General features: G+C 46.3%; 1 protein-coding gene across 3 annotated transcripts in view; it reads left to right on the top strand.

Moving 5' to 3' along the window:
* Window positions 1–16,015, top strand: part of CD79A (CD79a molecule) — a 148,440-nt gene that overhangs the window by 111,900 nt on the left and 20,525 nt on the right. The gene's annotated exons all lie outside the window — the stretch shown is intronic.

Raw genomic sequence — 16,015 nt, forward strand, 5'->3', positions numbered from 1 at the left:
TCTTATGCTCTTCATACCACTCTAATATTATTTTTTCTCACATGCCATCACGTATTCTACACCATAAGACTATATATCGGGCATGGAACCAGAGTGTTGAAGAAATGTGGATAACGAGGTGAAAAATGTTGCAATTGCTACTTACCTGTGGCTTCTTCTAGCCCCTGCGAATGTGTGGATGCGTGGCTGGCTGTTCACCCACGTGCCCACGTCATTGGGTATGTACTGTACCTGCGAAGACTAAATGCACATGCACAGAAGAATACAATAACATTTCTATAGCGCTTTTCTCCCATGGGACTCAAAGCGATTAGGCTCTCTGATTCATTAGTTGGTAGTAGGATGACGTATTCACAACAAAAGTTATTTGTCCAAATGCCAAACTGAACAGGTGGGTTTTCAGTCTGGATTTAAACACGTCCAGAGATGGAGCTGTCCTGATCTGTTGAGGTAAGGTGTTCCAAAACATAGGAGCAGCATGACGGAAGGCTCTGGGACCAAAAGTTTGCAGGTGGACTCTGGGTATGACTAGATTGTTAGAACCTGTGGATCTGAGATTGTGGGGATTGCTACGCAGCTGCAACATTTCTTTCATGTAACCAGGGCCCAGATTATTTAGTGATTTAAATGTCAGTAGGCCAATCTTGAATAGGACCCTCCATTCTATAGGTAGCCAGTGAAGGGAGTGCAGGACTGGGGTTGTGTGGCAGTGACTAGGTTGGTTGGTTAATAGTCTGGCAGCAGTATTCTGTATCAGCTGTAGACGGTACAAGTCCTTTTTTTGAAAGGCCAGTGTAGAGAGCATTGCAGTAGTCCAATCGGGAGGTAATGAAGGCATGAACTAAGGTTGGTAGATCTTCTGGGGGGATGAGGTGCTTGATTTTTGCAATGTTCAGGTGAAAATAGGATGATTTCACCACAGCAGAGATGTGAGTTCTGAAGATTAAATCCCCATCAATTAGAACTCCCAGGCTACGCACATGATCAGAGCTGCGTAGATCCGTGCCTCCTATTCCCAGTGGTGAAGACTGCAAGTTGTTTTGTCATGTGCTGCCCTCCGATCAGTAGGACTTCAGTTTTGTCTGTATTTAGTTTCAGCCAGTTGTCACTCATCCATTACTGTAGGTCACGTAAGCAGGCGTTTATAGTTGTTGGGTCTGTCACACAAGGCTTGAAGGAAATATATAGTTGGGTGTCATCCACGTAGCAGTGGTATGTCAGGCCATGTTTTTGGATTAGTTTTCCAAGCGGTAACATGTAAATCGTGAAAAGCAGAGGAGAAAGGATTGAGACCTGGGGCACTCCATACTTAAGTGGTACAGAGGTGGACAGAAAGGCCCCCATAGACACTTTTTGGGTTCTGCCACTCAAGGAGGATTGGAACCACTGAACTATGCCATCAATGCCGCAGTATTCCTGTAGCCTGTTTTATCAAGATGTCATGGTCAACTGTATCAAAGGCTGCAGAAAGGTCTAGCAGTATCAAGATGGAGCACTCTCCTCTGTCTCTTGCCATGGGCACCCAGGAAACGGACGCTCGACTCCCTGGAGACGTCGATGCCTTCAACGGAGACCGGGTGTAGCGGGTGAGGGCGCCTTCTGAAGTCCACTATAAGCTCGATTGTTTTTGTAGCGTTGAGTACCAGTTGATTGTCTTTGCACCACCTGCAGATGCGTGCGATCTCCTCCCTGTACGCGTGTTCGCCGTCGCTGCCTATGAGCCCAAGTATGGTGGTGTCGTCCGCAAATTTTATGACCTTGACAGAGTCCGCGGAAGAGGTGCACCTGTTTTTTCAGCTCTAGGACATGGCGGACAGGTGAGCTGTTAGGAAAGGAACCCTGTGGGAGGGATGCCTGCACGGGGCGGTCCTGCTAGCGACGCAATCTTGCGATTTGCGTCCAACTGAAGCCTCCCACCTGAATGCTAATGGCTGCTAGATGTGGTATGGCAGGTAAAGGGTGTATGACAGTGCATCCTGATTGGCTGACGAGCACCTGCTGACGACTCAAATGTAGCTGCATGCATGTATTGCTGTGTTCTATTGCTTGTGTGTGTCGAATTTAGCATTCAGTATGGAGGCAGTGTTGGTGGGTTTTCTGGATGTGAGAGGTCCAGAGCCTGGGTGTGAGAGGTCCAGGCCCACCTGCACTCCCCTCCAGGTATCGAGCATTGGCCTTGGGGCCCCGGCCAGTGAGAGAGGTCCGGGGCCCCTGGCCATCGTGCGAACCAATCGTGTGTTTTTAAATGTTTTTTTCAGCTCTAGGACATGGCGGACAGGTGAGCGGTTAGGGAGGGACCCCTGTGGGAGGGATGCCTGCACGGGGCGGTCCTGCTAGCGACGCAATCTTGCGATTTGTGTCCAACTGAAGCCTCCCACCTGAATGCTAATGGCGGTACTTATCCGTTAGCCGGGCGCATCCTCTAGGTGGTGACAAAACTCCACCAGAGTTACCTCTTTCCCTACTATCCATGTCGGCCTGGAGGGGGAATAGTAATTAGCGCCACCTGCCGGATGCGCCCGGCTAACGGATAATTACCCTAATGGCTGCTAGATGTGGTATGGCAGGTAAAGGGTGTATGACAGTGCATCCTGATTGGCTGACGAGCACCTGCTGACGACTCAAATGTAGCTGCATGCATGTATTGCTGTGTTCTATTGCTTGTGTGTGTCGAATTTAGCATTCAGTATGGAGGCAGTGTTGGTGGGTTTTCTGGATGTGAGAGGTCCAGAGCCTGGGTGTGAGAGGTCCAGGCCCACCTGCACTCCCCTCCAGGTATCGCGCATTGGCCTTGGGGCCCCGGCCAGTGAGAGGTCCGGGGCCCCTGGCCATTGTGCGAACCAATCGTGTGTTTTTAAACGTGTAGAGGGAAAACAGGATAGGAGACAGTACGCACCCCTGCGGGGCTCCAGTGTTTGTGGTTCTAACCTGTGATGAGCAGCTACCGAGCCTCACTCGTGTCCTATCTGTGAGGAAGTCTTTGATCCTGGAGCACAGCAGGGGGTCGAGGCCAAGATGAACAAGGTTGTCGTATAGGATGTTTGGGCATATTGTATTAAAGGCTGAGCTGAAGTCAAGGAAAAGGATCCGGGCATAGGTGTTCGGGTTGTCGAGGTGTTCTGTAATGTGCGCCAGAGTGATGTTGATGGCGTCCTCTATAGACCTGTTTGGCCTGTAGGCAAATTGAAGTGGGTCTAGGAGGGAGTCCGTGGAGTGCTTCAGGTGGTGGAGGACCAGCCTTTCCAAGATCTTCATGATGGTGGAGGTGAGTGCTACTGGCCTATAGTTGTTGAGATCGCAGTTTCCTGGGTTCTTGGGAACCGGAATGATTGTGGATTTTTTAAGGCAGGTTGGAACTTTGCCCTCGGCCAGTGATTTGTTAAAGAGAGGGGTGAGGACAGGAGCAAGTTGGGTTGCGCAGGTTCGCAGGCAGATGACACGCCGTCCGGGCCTGAGGCCTTCCTGGGGTTAAGCCACCGGAGTGGTTTCAGGACATCTGCTTCTCGGACAGTTACCAGACCTGTGCAGGGTGATGTCTCTGGTGCGCTTGCTTGTGCATCACGTGTGAGGGGTCTCTCTCAAACCGGCAATAGAACTTGTTGAGTTTCTCGGCAAGTTCTGTGCTGGGTGGAGTGTGCTGAGGGGGAGGTTTCAGATTCGTGGTTGCCCTTAGGCCTCTCCAGACTTCCCGTGGATTGTTAGACTGGAGGCTGAGACGCAGCTTGTCTGAATAGTTCCGCTTCGCCACCTTGATTTCACGATTTAGGGTATTCCTGGCCTCACGAAACTCCTCTGGGGTGCCTGATTTGTGAGCTGCTGCCTTTGTTTTCCTGAGCTGGTTCAGCTTACCATTGAACCATGGCTTGCTGTTGGGGAAGACTTTGAGGCTCTTCTTCGGGATGCATGACTCCTCACAGAAGCTGATGTAGGACGTGATGTTCTCAGCCCATTCCTCCAGGCAGGGTGACTCCAGGGCTGACCAGTCGGTGCATTCGAAGCAGGCCTGAAGTTGCATACCAAAACATACCATCTTCTCCTTAGGTTTACCTGTATGACTTGGGTGACCTCTCACCCATCTCTTCTTACCCCACCCTTTCTTCACTTGGGTCACTTTTTCCCTTTTATCCCGTGTCACTAACCCCTGGTCCCATGTTGACCCTCCTGTCAGCAGCGCTGTGCTTGCACAGCATATGCAGTGCCACTTAGTGGTGGTGTGACAACTTGTCATTAGCAGTTAGCCGCACATAGGGAACCCCCGCTCACGGACACTCTTCCTTAGCGTTTTCTTACCACCCCCGCTGCACGTCACAATGCAGGAGCTGCAGAGGCATAGCTAAGGAGCTCTGGTTGCCAGTGCAAGTTTTACACTGGGGAACCCTAAGCACTCTGTACATACCAATTGATATAGTGAACTAAAACCTAACGAGGACATCCACAGTGTCAGAGGTGAAAGAAAGGGGATGGGGAACAGCTTGATAATTAATACTATTCAATCAAAGCATCTACAGAAGTGATTATAAGCACAGGACCAATAAAGAGCTAATACTGTGGTTGAGGGTGGACCCCTTTGGCCCAAGGGCTCCGATGCGGTCACAACCTCTGCACCCCCTATTGCTACGGCACGGAGATGAGTTCCAACTGCATCACATTGCTGGCATTACGAGCGGCCCCTCCTCACAGTATATGTCCATTTCTTTGAATCGGAGTTACCTCTTAATAAGCCCAGAAGTGTGCCCTGCTTGGAACGCATTCAACGGCTGTTCCACATTTCAACTTAATGCACAGAATCCTCCTGCGAAACGCTCGTTAGGCTGTGCACCAGAGGCGCCCACTGCTTCCCTCCCTAGATCAGCACAGCTTTCCACAGCTAAGTAATTATTGGCTTGCCTTTATGTGTATTGAACACTAATACTTATTACACATTGCCTTTTGGAACTGAACGTACTTGATCACTGTTCATTTTCTGCATGATAAACACTGGCATTGTGCTGGATTTTTGCCTTTGATTGATTACCGGCATAATACTGCCACTTGCCACAGTTGTGATATAACACTTCAATTGTGACATCTATATAGTTCTCAAACATAACATCGCTAAATAATACCATTTGATTCTCTGGTACACCTAAATCTGTGCGTCTGACTATTGCTAACTAGACTGTCATTTACATCTGTCGAAAGAGCATGCAGGCTAGCAGCAAGAGAAATATTAGCACTGTAATTGTTGACATCGTAGAGCCACTGCTTTTTTGCGTTTAATCTGACAGTACGTAATACACTTCAAAATCCTCCCTCCTAGCACCACCACTCTTCAACTTGATAAGTGATCACAAGTTTAAGAGTTGCAGGCCACACATTCGGCATTGCTCTATAAAGCATTTGCAATGTTTTTCAGAAACATTTGAGCATTAAATGCATCTCTGGACTGCTTAGATGACACAATCGGATCAAATATGACCCCCATCTAGCCTCAGCTGGACAAAAGGATCTACTTCAATAAATAGGCAGGACAGCAGTGTCTGAATAGCAGAATGTAGAATGTTCACCGCTTCAACAAACTAATGTATTTTGAGGTTCACAAGCCTAAAGTGATCAATATCACCATTGAAATTTGCTATACTTGCGTATAAGTCTAGAAATTTATTATTATTATTATTATTATTATTATTATTATTATTGATTTATAAAGCGCCAACATATTCTGTGGCGCTGTACAAAGAAAGAAACAAACATGGGGTATATAATACAGACAATGGTGTACACTAATATACAAGATACATAATTAGTGACAAAATACAAAAAATTATACGGCGTACAGAATACAAAATACAGAAGTGGTAATGACAGTGATAAAAATAACATGATGAATAAAATGTATGATTTCCAAGACACAAAAGGGGGAGAGAGCCCTGCCCTTGCGAGATTACAATCTAAAGGGAATGGGGGGAAACACGAGGTGTAGTATACGATAAAATATATAGAGGCAGTGTGTTTTAGGATACCTAGTAGGAGTGCAATTTAGTCTTAGGACAAAGGGAAGTGGTTTAAGGTAGCGCATATGCTTGTCGGAAAAAAATAGTTTTTAGAGAGCGTTTAAAAGTAACAAAGGTTGGCGAGTGATGGATGTGTTGTGGGAGGGGATTCCAGAGAAGGGGTGAAGCGCGTGCAAAATCTTGTAAGCGTGAATGTGAAGAGGTGATTCTAGAGGACAACAGACGATCGTATGCAGATCTGAGATTGCGATTGGGTTTGTATCTGGAAATTAGTGATGATATGTACCGGGGAGATAGATTGTGGAGAGCTTTGTAGGTTAGGGTTAGGAGTTTGAACTGGATCCTCTGGTTAATTGGCAGCCAGTGAAGAGCTTGACAGAGAGGAGCAGCAGAGGAAGATCGAGAAGAAAGATGAATGAGACGAGCAGCTGAGTTCACTTCATAAAAGTAAAGGGGTTAACTTATACACAAGTCACGGGCAACACTGAGCACATTGAGTAATGTGTGTACTAATAGTGACATTCCCATTTGCAGCAATGTACCCAGTTGGAAGTGACACTTTGAGGAAAGTAAATACCAAGAAAGCACAGCTCTGACAGTCTTGGCCACAACAATTAACAAGGAAAGGGACAGGGGGAAATATTGGGCTACATAACGGAGTGAATAATTGCAGCACTTGGGGGCCTGGAGGAGGTATTGGCTGCACTTAAAGAGAAACTCTGGCCAAGAATTGAACTTTATCCCAATCAGTAGCTGATACCCCCTTTTACATGATAAATCTATTCCTTTTCACAAACAGACCATCAGGGGGCGCTGTATGACTGATATTGTAGTTAAACCCCTCCCACAAGAAACAAGAAAAGTATGTACTCCTGGCAGTTTCCTGTCTGTGAACCTTGCTGCATTGTGGGAAATGGCTGTTTAACTGCCAAAAAAACATGCAGCAGCTACATCACCTGCCAACAGTAAAAATGTTCACTGGAGTTCCTCTTTAACGGACAGGAAGAGTTAATGGCTGTAATATTGTATGCAGTGCAGTCATTAACCCTCTCCACAGCCCTGAAAGCAGACATTAAATTTGCTGGGTAGACTTATACTTGAGTCAATAAAAAAAATCCAGCTTAAAGAGAACCCGAGGTGGCTTTGTATAACGTTAGTGGGGCACAGAGGCTGGTTGGGCACACTAACACCAGCCTCTGTTGCCCCATGGTGTGTGTCAAAGACCCCCCTGCTCACCGCTATACCCCCGCAGAGCTGGCGACACGCAGCGTGTCGCCAGCACAATGTTTACCCTAGCGCTGTCTGTCAGCGCCGCTCCGCCGCCTCCTCCGCATCGCCGCTACCCGCCCTCGTCCCTTCCCTCACGCTGATTGGAGGGAAGGGACGAGGGCGGGTAGCGGCGATGCGGAGGAGGCGGGGGAGCGGCGCTGACAGACAGCGCTAGGGTAAACATTGTGCTGGCGACGCGCTGCGTGTCGCCAGCACTGCGCGGGGTATAGCGGCGAGCAGGGGGGTCTTTGACACACACCATGGGGCAACAGAGGCTGGTGTTAGTGTGCCCAACCAGCCTCTGTGCCCCACTAACGTTATACAAAGCCACCTCGGGTTCTCTTTAAGAGGGTTGAATATTGGAGTCGACTTATACACGCGGTTGACTTGTATTCGAGTATATATGGTAAATACACAGAGCCATCAGGCTGTCCAGAATCGATACACTGCTCATTGTCTGTCTGTGACTTTGATGAACAGAGGCGCCAGCAGAATAAAAACAACAATTAAAAGTTTTAAAATATGCTGGGGAGGCAGTGGTGGACTTACCTCCAAAAGCAGACTAGACTACTTGTCTGACATAAACACTTTATTAGTACCCCAATAGATGCAACGCGTTTCGCAGGACCAAGCCTGCTTCATCAGGCAATAAAACAGGGGACAAAACAGTAGCTCTCAGGTAGCACATATAGCGCCTCACAGAGTGACCCTGTGCCCTCCATGTATAAAGCTCACCATCATTGCCCTGTATTGAACTACCAGTTTCTCCTGGGGTTGTCATTCTGTTGATTGTCAGTTGTAACGGTAGTTTGTCTGTGCTTGTGTAATTGATTGTGGAGATGCCGCCACGTGGTCTGGCAGCGGGGCGGCTGTCTCCGCGTTCAGACCGGCGGTTTCCGCACAGCAGCATGCGTCTGGTTTGTCTGAGCCTTCTAGTGCACACAGATGGAGAGCTACGCGCGCGCGCTGGGAGGCAGGACCTTTATGCCAGTAGGAGAGGGATCAGCTGAACAGGACGATCAGCTGATCCCGGCACAGTGGGTGATTGGCTGAGTGGCGCTGAGGAGCGCTGCACTATATATAGATCTTGCTGGTCAGTCTCAGGTTGTCTGTCGTTGTGAATACTTACGTGTGAGCACTCAGACCTCAGTCAGATCCCACAGTGTGTTAGAACCAGGAGGACCTGGGAATTCACACTTAGTCAGATTACGTGTGTGTTATACTTAGACCAGTTCCGGGGTGTTGTGACAAGGACCTCACACCCAAGCTTAGGATTACTGTCATTGCTGTGTTATAGTTTAGACCAGTTCCGGGGTGTTGTGACCAAGGACCTCACACCCAAGCTTAGGATTACTGTGTCATTGCTGTGTTATACTTTAATCCAGTTCCGGGGTGTTGTGACCAAGGACCTCGCACCCAAGCTTAGGATTACTGTCATTGCTGTGTTATACTTTAGACCAGTTCCGGGGTGTTGTGACCAAGGACCTTACACCCAAGCTTAGGATTATTCCAGAAGAAAGATCGGCACCACACTTCGTATGCATTAATCAGCTCTTAAACCTTTATTCCATAATAGAGTTTGACAGGCAGCGGCAGCCCGCTGTTTCGGCCAGGACGGCCTTTTTCAAGTTGCCAAAAGTGTCAACTTGACAAAGTGTTTGACACTTTTGGCAACTTGAAAAAGGCCGTCCTGGCCGAAACAGCGGGCTGTCGCTGCCTGTCAAACTCTATTATGGAATAAAGGTTTAAGAGCTGATTAATGCATACGAAGTGTGGTGCCGATCTTTCTTCTGGAATAATACATATGACCCTCGGGTACAAGGGTGAGGATCTTGGCACACATCTTTAAGGAACTTTGAGCTATACGTGGGTGCTCCTGGATACATGCTTGCACCCAAGCTTAGGATTACTGTGTCATTGCTGTTATACTTTAGACCAGTTCTGGGGTGTTGTGACCAAGGACCTCACACCCAAGCTTAGGAATACTGTGTCATTGCTGTTATACTTTAGACTAGTTCCTGGATGTCGAGACCAAGAACCTCACACCTCAGGCTAGGACTCTGTTCTATTTCTGTTATGACTATTTGTTCTGTCGACCTCTCTATTACCTTCTGATTCTGTACCTCTGCATATCTGCCTACCTGTTGCCAGACCCTGCCTGTACCCGGTTACCGAATCAGTCTTCTGTCTCTGTACCTCATCTGCTCATGTGTTGCCGACCTGGCCTGCTCGACCTTCCAGGCTGTCACTCACCCTTTGAGTGCTCAGTCTAGCTGTACTAGCAGTGACACCATTCCACCAAGTGTCAGCTGCAACTAGGACTCTCGCTCCTCAGAGTCCGGCCTGTTAGCAGCCAGTGGTCTCTTCCCCCTGGAGTCCCCTGGCTGCAGTACAGTCTAATTTCTGATTCTAGTTATCCCTGGTTGCCAGGTTCTCACTATCAAGGAGATAGTTTCTGCACTGTCCAGGGCCACCTGCCCCTCAGGTGGTTCTTGGCCGAGCTGCCTATCTCCCGCTTCTCGGGAGGTAGCCTACAGTTACACTAAACACTTACACTTTATTAGGTGGCCAGAGGTTAGTCATACTTGTATTGGTGATTCTGCAGATCATCCATAATCAAGTATACATCTGTATTGTTGATGATTCTGCAGATCATCAATCAGATTCTCTCTGTGTGCTGACACCGATCGTTACAGCTTGTTGTTTGGAATTTTGTGCAGGTTGTGTTTCATGGATCAGAAGTTGTAAGCTGTTTTTTAAAATGGTGTCTTATTTTTGTTTTATCTAGATCTTATGATCAGTTTTTTTTTTTGTTTTTTTTTCTTAGCTAGGTTCATTATAGGTAGGTAGGTATGGGGCCCTTCAGGGTAGATAGGTATGGGGCCTTCAGTTTAGGTAGGTAGTAGAGATGGGCCGAACGGTTCGCCCGCGAACGGTTCCAGGCGAACTTCAGGTGGTTCGCGTTTGCCGGCGAAGGCGAACTTTTGCGGAAGTTCGATTCGCCCCATAATGCTCTGAGCAGAACTTTGACCCTCTACATCAGTCAGCAGGCACATTTCACCAATCAGACTGCACTCACTCTTGGAGCCCCCCCCTTATAAAAGGCAAGGTTCTGCAGTCGTTTTACTCACTCGTCTGCCTCCAGTAATTAAGGGACAGCTGCTGACAGACTCTGCTAGGGAGAGTTTTTAGTTAGGATCTTGTAGGTTTGTTCCTAGCTGATTTTTTTTCCTTATACTCCCTCCTTCCTCACTCCCTAGTCTCATCTTCCAGGGAATTGTAGTATTTCAAAAGCCAGCTTACATTCCGCGGCTGGGAATTGAACCCAGGTCTCAGTGTGCGGTAGGTAACTAATCCACTATACCACCAACCACACTACATGCTGAAGCCAGCCTAGAATGTACCATTATGATCAATCCATGAGAAAAATTAGCTTACTTAATCCACGGAATTGTACTATATCAAAAGCCAGCTTACATTCCTTGGCTGGGAATTGAACCCAGCTGAAACTTCTTGGAGCAGACTTACTTCCTCCCTCCAAAAGACACACATACATCCCCATAAAATCATTCAACAGCAACTGCATGCAGTCTTTGTGGCACAATTGGTTAGTGCGTTTGGCTGTTAACTGCAAGGTTGGTGGTTCAAGCCCACCCAGGCATGGCTTTGCCTTTTTGTGTTCAACAGTTGTCCGAAGAGAACCCCAGATAGCCAGGTAGATTCATCTCTCTCTCTCTCTCCCTCTCCCTCTCTCTTTCTCTCTCTCTCTCTCTCTCTCTCTCTCTCTCTCTCTCTCTCTCTCTCTCTCTCTCTCTCGTAGGGATGGTCACCGCTTTCCGCAGAATTGTACTTTCCGCAATTTTAGGCGGAAATTGGTCGTTCCGTTTGGTCGGAACGGAATTGCTTTTTCAATCTGGCGGAATTCTGAAATTGCCTGTGAAATTCTGCCGGTATCCGTTGATGATTTTAAGCTGAAAATTCACTTCAATGGCATAAAGTCCTAGAGAGAGAGAGAAAAAGATCAATTTTCTCTTGGGTATATCACGATGGTACATGCTAGGCTGGCTTCAGCATGTAGTGTTGTTGGTGGTATAGTGGTTAAATGAGTTACCTACTGCACACTGAGACCTGGGTTCAATTCCCAGCCCAGCCTGGGTTCAATTCCCAGCCATGGTATGTAAGCTGGCTTTTAATATACTACAATTCCCTGGAAGATGAGACCCACCTCCCTCCGGGAGGAGGGAAAGAGGGCGGAGGGAGTGAGAAAGGAGATTCCTGATGTCATAAAGCAGTGTAGGCCTGCATTTGAATTCAATGAGATTTCTGACCTTAAAACACTGTTTTGTATTATTATATTATAATTTAGATTTTTTTTTCTGGGACTTTTGATATGTATTTTACCCAAAAATTGGAGGTTCGGCCCATCTCTAGTAGGTAGGTAAGGGGGCTTCAGTATAGGTAGGTAGGTATGGGGCCTTTAGTGTAGGTAGGTATGGGGTCCTCAGTGTAGGTAGGTATGGGGCCTTCAATATAGGTAGGTAGGTATGGGGCCTTCAATATAGGTAGGTATGGTGCCCTCAGAGTAGGTAGGTATGGGGTCCTCAGTATAGGTAGGTATTGGGCTTTAAGTATAGGTAAGAAGGTATAGGGGCCGCCCTCATCCTCCAACCTATAGCAATATAAATCTTCCTTGTCATTCTCTACTTTGCCCCCAGGGCCTCCACCACCTCTTACCCTCACAATTTAATAATTTAATCACCTCGAACTCATTAGTAACCCTAGCCTATAGCTGTCAATACATGCATTATTTTTACTGACAGATTCTTTCACTAGGGTTGAATCTGGTGATTACCAACCATCCACATCGATTATACTTTCGATCAATGAATCGTTCCAAAAATGTATCAAAATTACGATCAAACAGTACATTTTTCAATTGGACACAGTGGTATAGAGGCGGTAGATCGGCGGCTCCTAGTATTGCACTGAACCACTACTGTAATACGATTATTTTCTGGTGAAATGCTGCAGCATTGTGATTATTTTAATGGGGGAGGGGGCACAGATTTCCTCACCTGGAGTGACAAAATGGCCAGAGGCGACCCTGTTCACCGCATAAGGCGGTAATTTACCTTACTGCTCGGGAATTTCAGCTTTGCATGCGGTAACTGCTTTTATGAATTGTCAGTTTGCTAAGTGCTCGGTAAAGTCAGCTGTTTTCAGCATTACTGCATGCGGAAATGCTTTATGAATCGACCCCATACTGTAAAAACTGAACTCACATAAAAATTTTCAATAAGTGCACACAATAACACGCATTGGCCTCAATTCACCAGAGAAGAGTTAGCAAGAGATAAAAGGTCGGTATTTTATCTTATGCGGTATTTTAACACTTTGTTTGCAATTCACCACTTTGAGAGGATAGAGAGAGTAGTGTTTGGTAGCAGGCGATAATGGATCGATATGCATGCGAAAACTGTGCGATTAAACTGTCGATAGTTATGCTGTTAGTGATTTGCATGCGATACTTTACTTCCAGCATCCAGAGAGGCAAAGGATTGTGGGTAGGAGGTGATTACCAGCATGTGACCACAGAGGGATTCCCTCTCTGTTTTTTGACCCTCTCCTTCCATTTCAAATCCCTCCCTCCTGCATATTATGCATATTAAGCAATATTAAGCATGTACAATATTAAGTGGATGGGTAAAACGCAGTGGCGTACCTAGGGCATTTGACACCCGGTGCTGGGTAGCTAGTGCGCTGGCGTATTACGGAGCTGCCTATTTTTGGAAGTACTCAAGGACACACGTTTTTCTGAGGGCTTCTGGTAGCAGCAAATTTGAACAAAGGACAGCGCTGGAACAACTCCCCGAGAGAGGGACGGTAGATGGACTTAGTTTGGACAATTCAGTGGAATATGTCACTATAGTGTCACATAGCACAAGCGGTAGCCATCTGATGCAGGGATATCTGCATCTGCGGAAGATGGCGGCGCTATATAAATACTAAATATTTGCATTTGTAAATAAGCTACGTATCAATTCAGAGGATAGAAACAAATTTCAAGTTTCAATTCCAGTAGAAGGGTACATACAGTATATTGTCAGTATATAGATCAGTACATCAGTTCCAAAGGTTTGAAAAGGGACAAAATAATTTGGCACCATAAGACCTGTTCCTTTGTAAAATAAACAGCTAGTACCCAGTTTTTACAAAGCTTTCAAAGTGATACAAAGGGCTTATTCACACTAGGCATGCATGAACGCAATTTCATACAAGCATTGCAATGTGCTAAATCGCAGGTCGGCAGCTTCCATTCTATAAAAAAAAAAAAAAAAAAAAAAAAAATGCATGACAATGCATACGCCGTGTGCAATGATGTTCCCTGCTAAGTTACAACACAACACACGGGAACGCAAACTGTAGTGTGAATGGTAACATGAAAGTCTATAGACTTTCCTGCTACCTGCATTGCAGGCATTGTGTGGTGCTGTCTGTCATGACTCACCGCACATAGTGTGAATGAGCCCTAAAGCAATACCAATACCAACTGCCATCTAAATAGTATCTTCAGCAATGAATGAATAGACAAACAAACCCTTGTAGTTGTACTGAGCCTTTTAACACCTAACTTTACAACACAGCATAGAAAGTAAACCTATCTCCACATTTAATGTTCATATCAGAAGACACACTTTTTGTCACAAAGGTGCAATTCATGTCAGCACTAGGGGAAGGGGGAAAACAAGGCTGAATGAGGGAGAGAGGGGGGGAGTGGAGAGACTGAGATAGAGCGTATCTGTATTGCAGTCTCACATCACACAGAGGCTGCTTGCCTGTAATGTGTCTCCTGTCCCTGCCAGCCTCTCACACAAGCTGCAGGCAGCCCTCCTGAAGTTTAGGGACTGTCAAAAATGTTCAACCTGTGAATACCTTATGTAGCTGTCCACATGCAGTCTTTACAATGGTGAGAGCGGAGTTTTTTTTTTCCCCACAGACCCTGCAGGAGGCAAGCCTCTGTATATTTACCAGCTTGCCCGCTTCATCGATTTCAGGGAATTTTTTTTAAAAGTACAGGAGTCTCAAGGGGGTATTCCAGACATTGGTAACTCCCGGCTGAATGCGCCAGTGCTGTAGTTTGCTTTTCTACATGCATGCGCCAACCTATTAGCTGTTCAAACGACTAGAATGGTATGCGTATCGCATGCTGCTAGACAAATCATGCAAAGTAAATTAAAACTTTTAGACCTTATTCACATTAGTAATCGCCAGCTCAATAGCTGAGCACTTTTCCCTGCACTTTCAGAGCAATTTGTGCTATGTTAAGAGCTTTAAGTGCTTTTGTCTGTCTTCAGAAAGAGAACTTTGACCTGGAACTGAATAATTTCAATGTAATTTTTTTTGAAAGTGCCCACCAAATCGCTTTTTCAAGCGCTTTGAGATTTCCCTATTCCTTGCATTGAAACCCAAATGCTCAGAAAATGGTGCAGGACCCGCTTTTGCACTTGGAATGCTCATGTGAGGACACTCGCATAAAGCAACATTGCTCAAACGCTTTTAAAGCGATTATTTTATAAAGCGTCAGCGCTTAAAAAAAAAAAAAACTTAGTGTGAACAAGCCCTTAGAGTGAAAGACAGAGAGGAAGCCTTCACCAGCAACAAACCACTAATGTGGAAGACTGTTCCTTTATCAAGCTGTATAGGCACGCTCTATAGTACCTATATAGGTTGATAAAGGAACAGTCTGTCGCTGGGGATGGCAACCTTGTTCACAGCTTAAAAAGACTCTGTAACAAAAATGTCATCCTTTTTTCTACCATCCTACAAGTTCCTAAACCTATTCTAATGTGCTCTGTCTTACTGCAGCTCTTTCTACTATCACAAGTAGGACAAGTGTGGCCCCATTGGATAACGGGCAGGATCAAATCTGCTCAGCACACATCCTATCCCCATTGGGTGCTTGCCAATACTTTTGCGGATCAGTGAATAATGGCGCACAGTGCCTATGCATAAAAATGGCGCCGCATTAAAAAGATACGCTTATCGCTATTTATCGTTAGTACTGCATATTAATGGCGCACAGGGAAAAAAGAAAAACGGCACGCTAACGTTATTTATCAATAGTGCCGTTCATTTGCCAAACAGCAGACGTTATTGCCCACAGTAACGTTATTTATCAATAGCGCCCTACATAAGCCAAACTGCAGACGTTATTTAACTGTAAAACGGTGACTGGATTTAATGTAACACTGTCAAGGTTAGGGTTAGGCACCACTGGGGGGGGTCTTAGGGTTAGGCACCACTAGGGGGGTCTTATGGTTAGGCACCATCAGGGGGGTCTTAGGGTTAGTCACCACCAGGGGGGTCTTAGGGTTAGGCACCACCAGGGGGGTCTTAGGGTTAGGAACCACCAGGGGAGTTTAGGAGTTAGGGATAGGTACAGAGAGGGTTCTGTGTGTTAACGCTAAATAACGATAAGGCTTTAACGTTAAATAGCGATAAGCGGCAAACGGATTAGCGCCAACACCGTGCGCCATTATTCGCAGGCGCCATTTTCAGATGGATCCATACTTTTGACTATTTTAGAATAGTTGTGCGATGGAGTGACATCCGCACTGCCCGCATGGGCATATCATGTGCCGCCTTGATAAGAATGAATCTATCATCAATCAGTAAAGAAGATATTGTAACTATTTCCAGTTCACAAACTCTGCCTTAATTAAAATGACTAAATCCAAGAGGCATGAATGTAA

The sequence above is a fragment of the Hyperolius riggenbachi genome, chromosome 6, assembly GCF_040937935.1.
Source record: "Hyperolius riggenbachi isolate aHypRig1 chromosome 6, aHypRig1.pri, whole genome shotgun sequence".
Taxonomy (NCBI): domain Eukaryota; kingdom Metazoa; phylum Chordata; class Amphibia; order Anura; family Hyperoliidae; genus Hyperolius; species Hyperolius riggenbachi.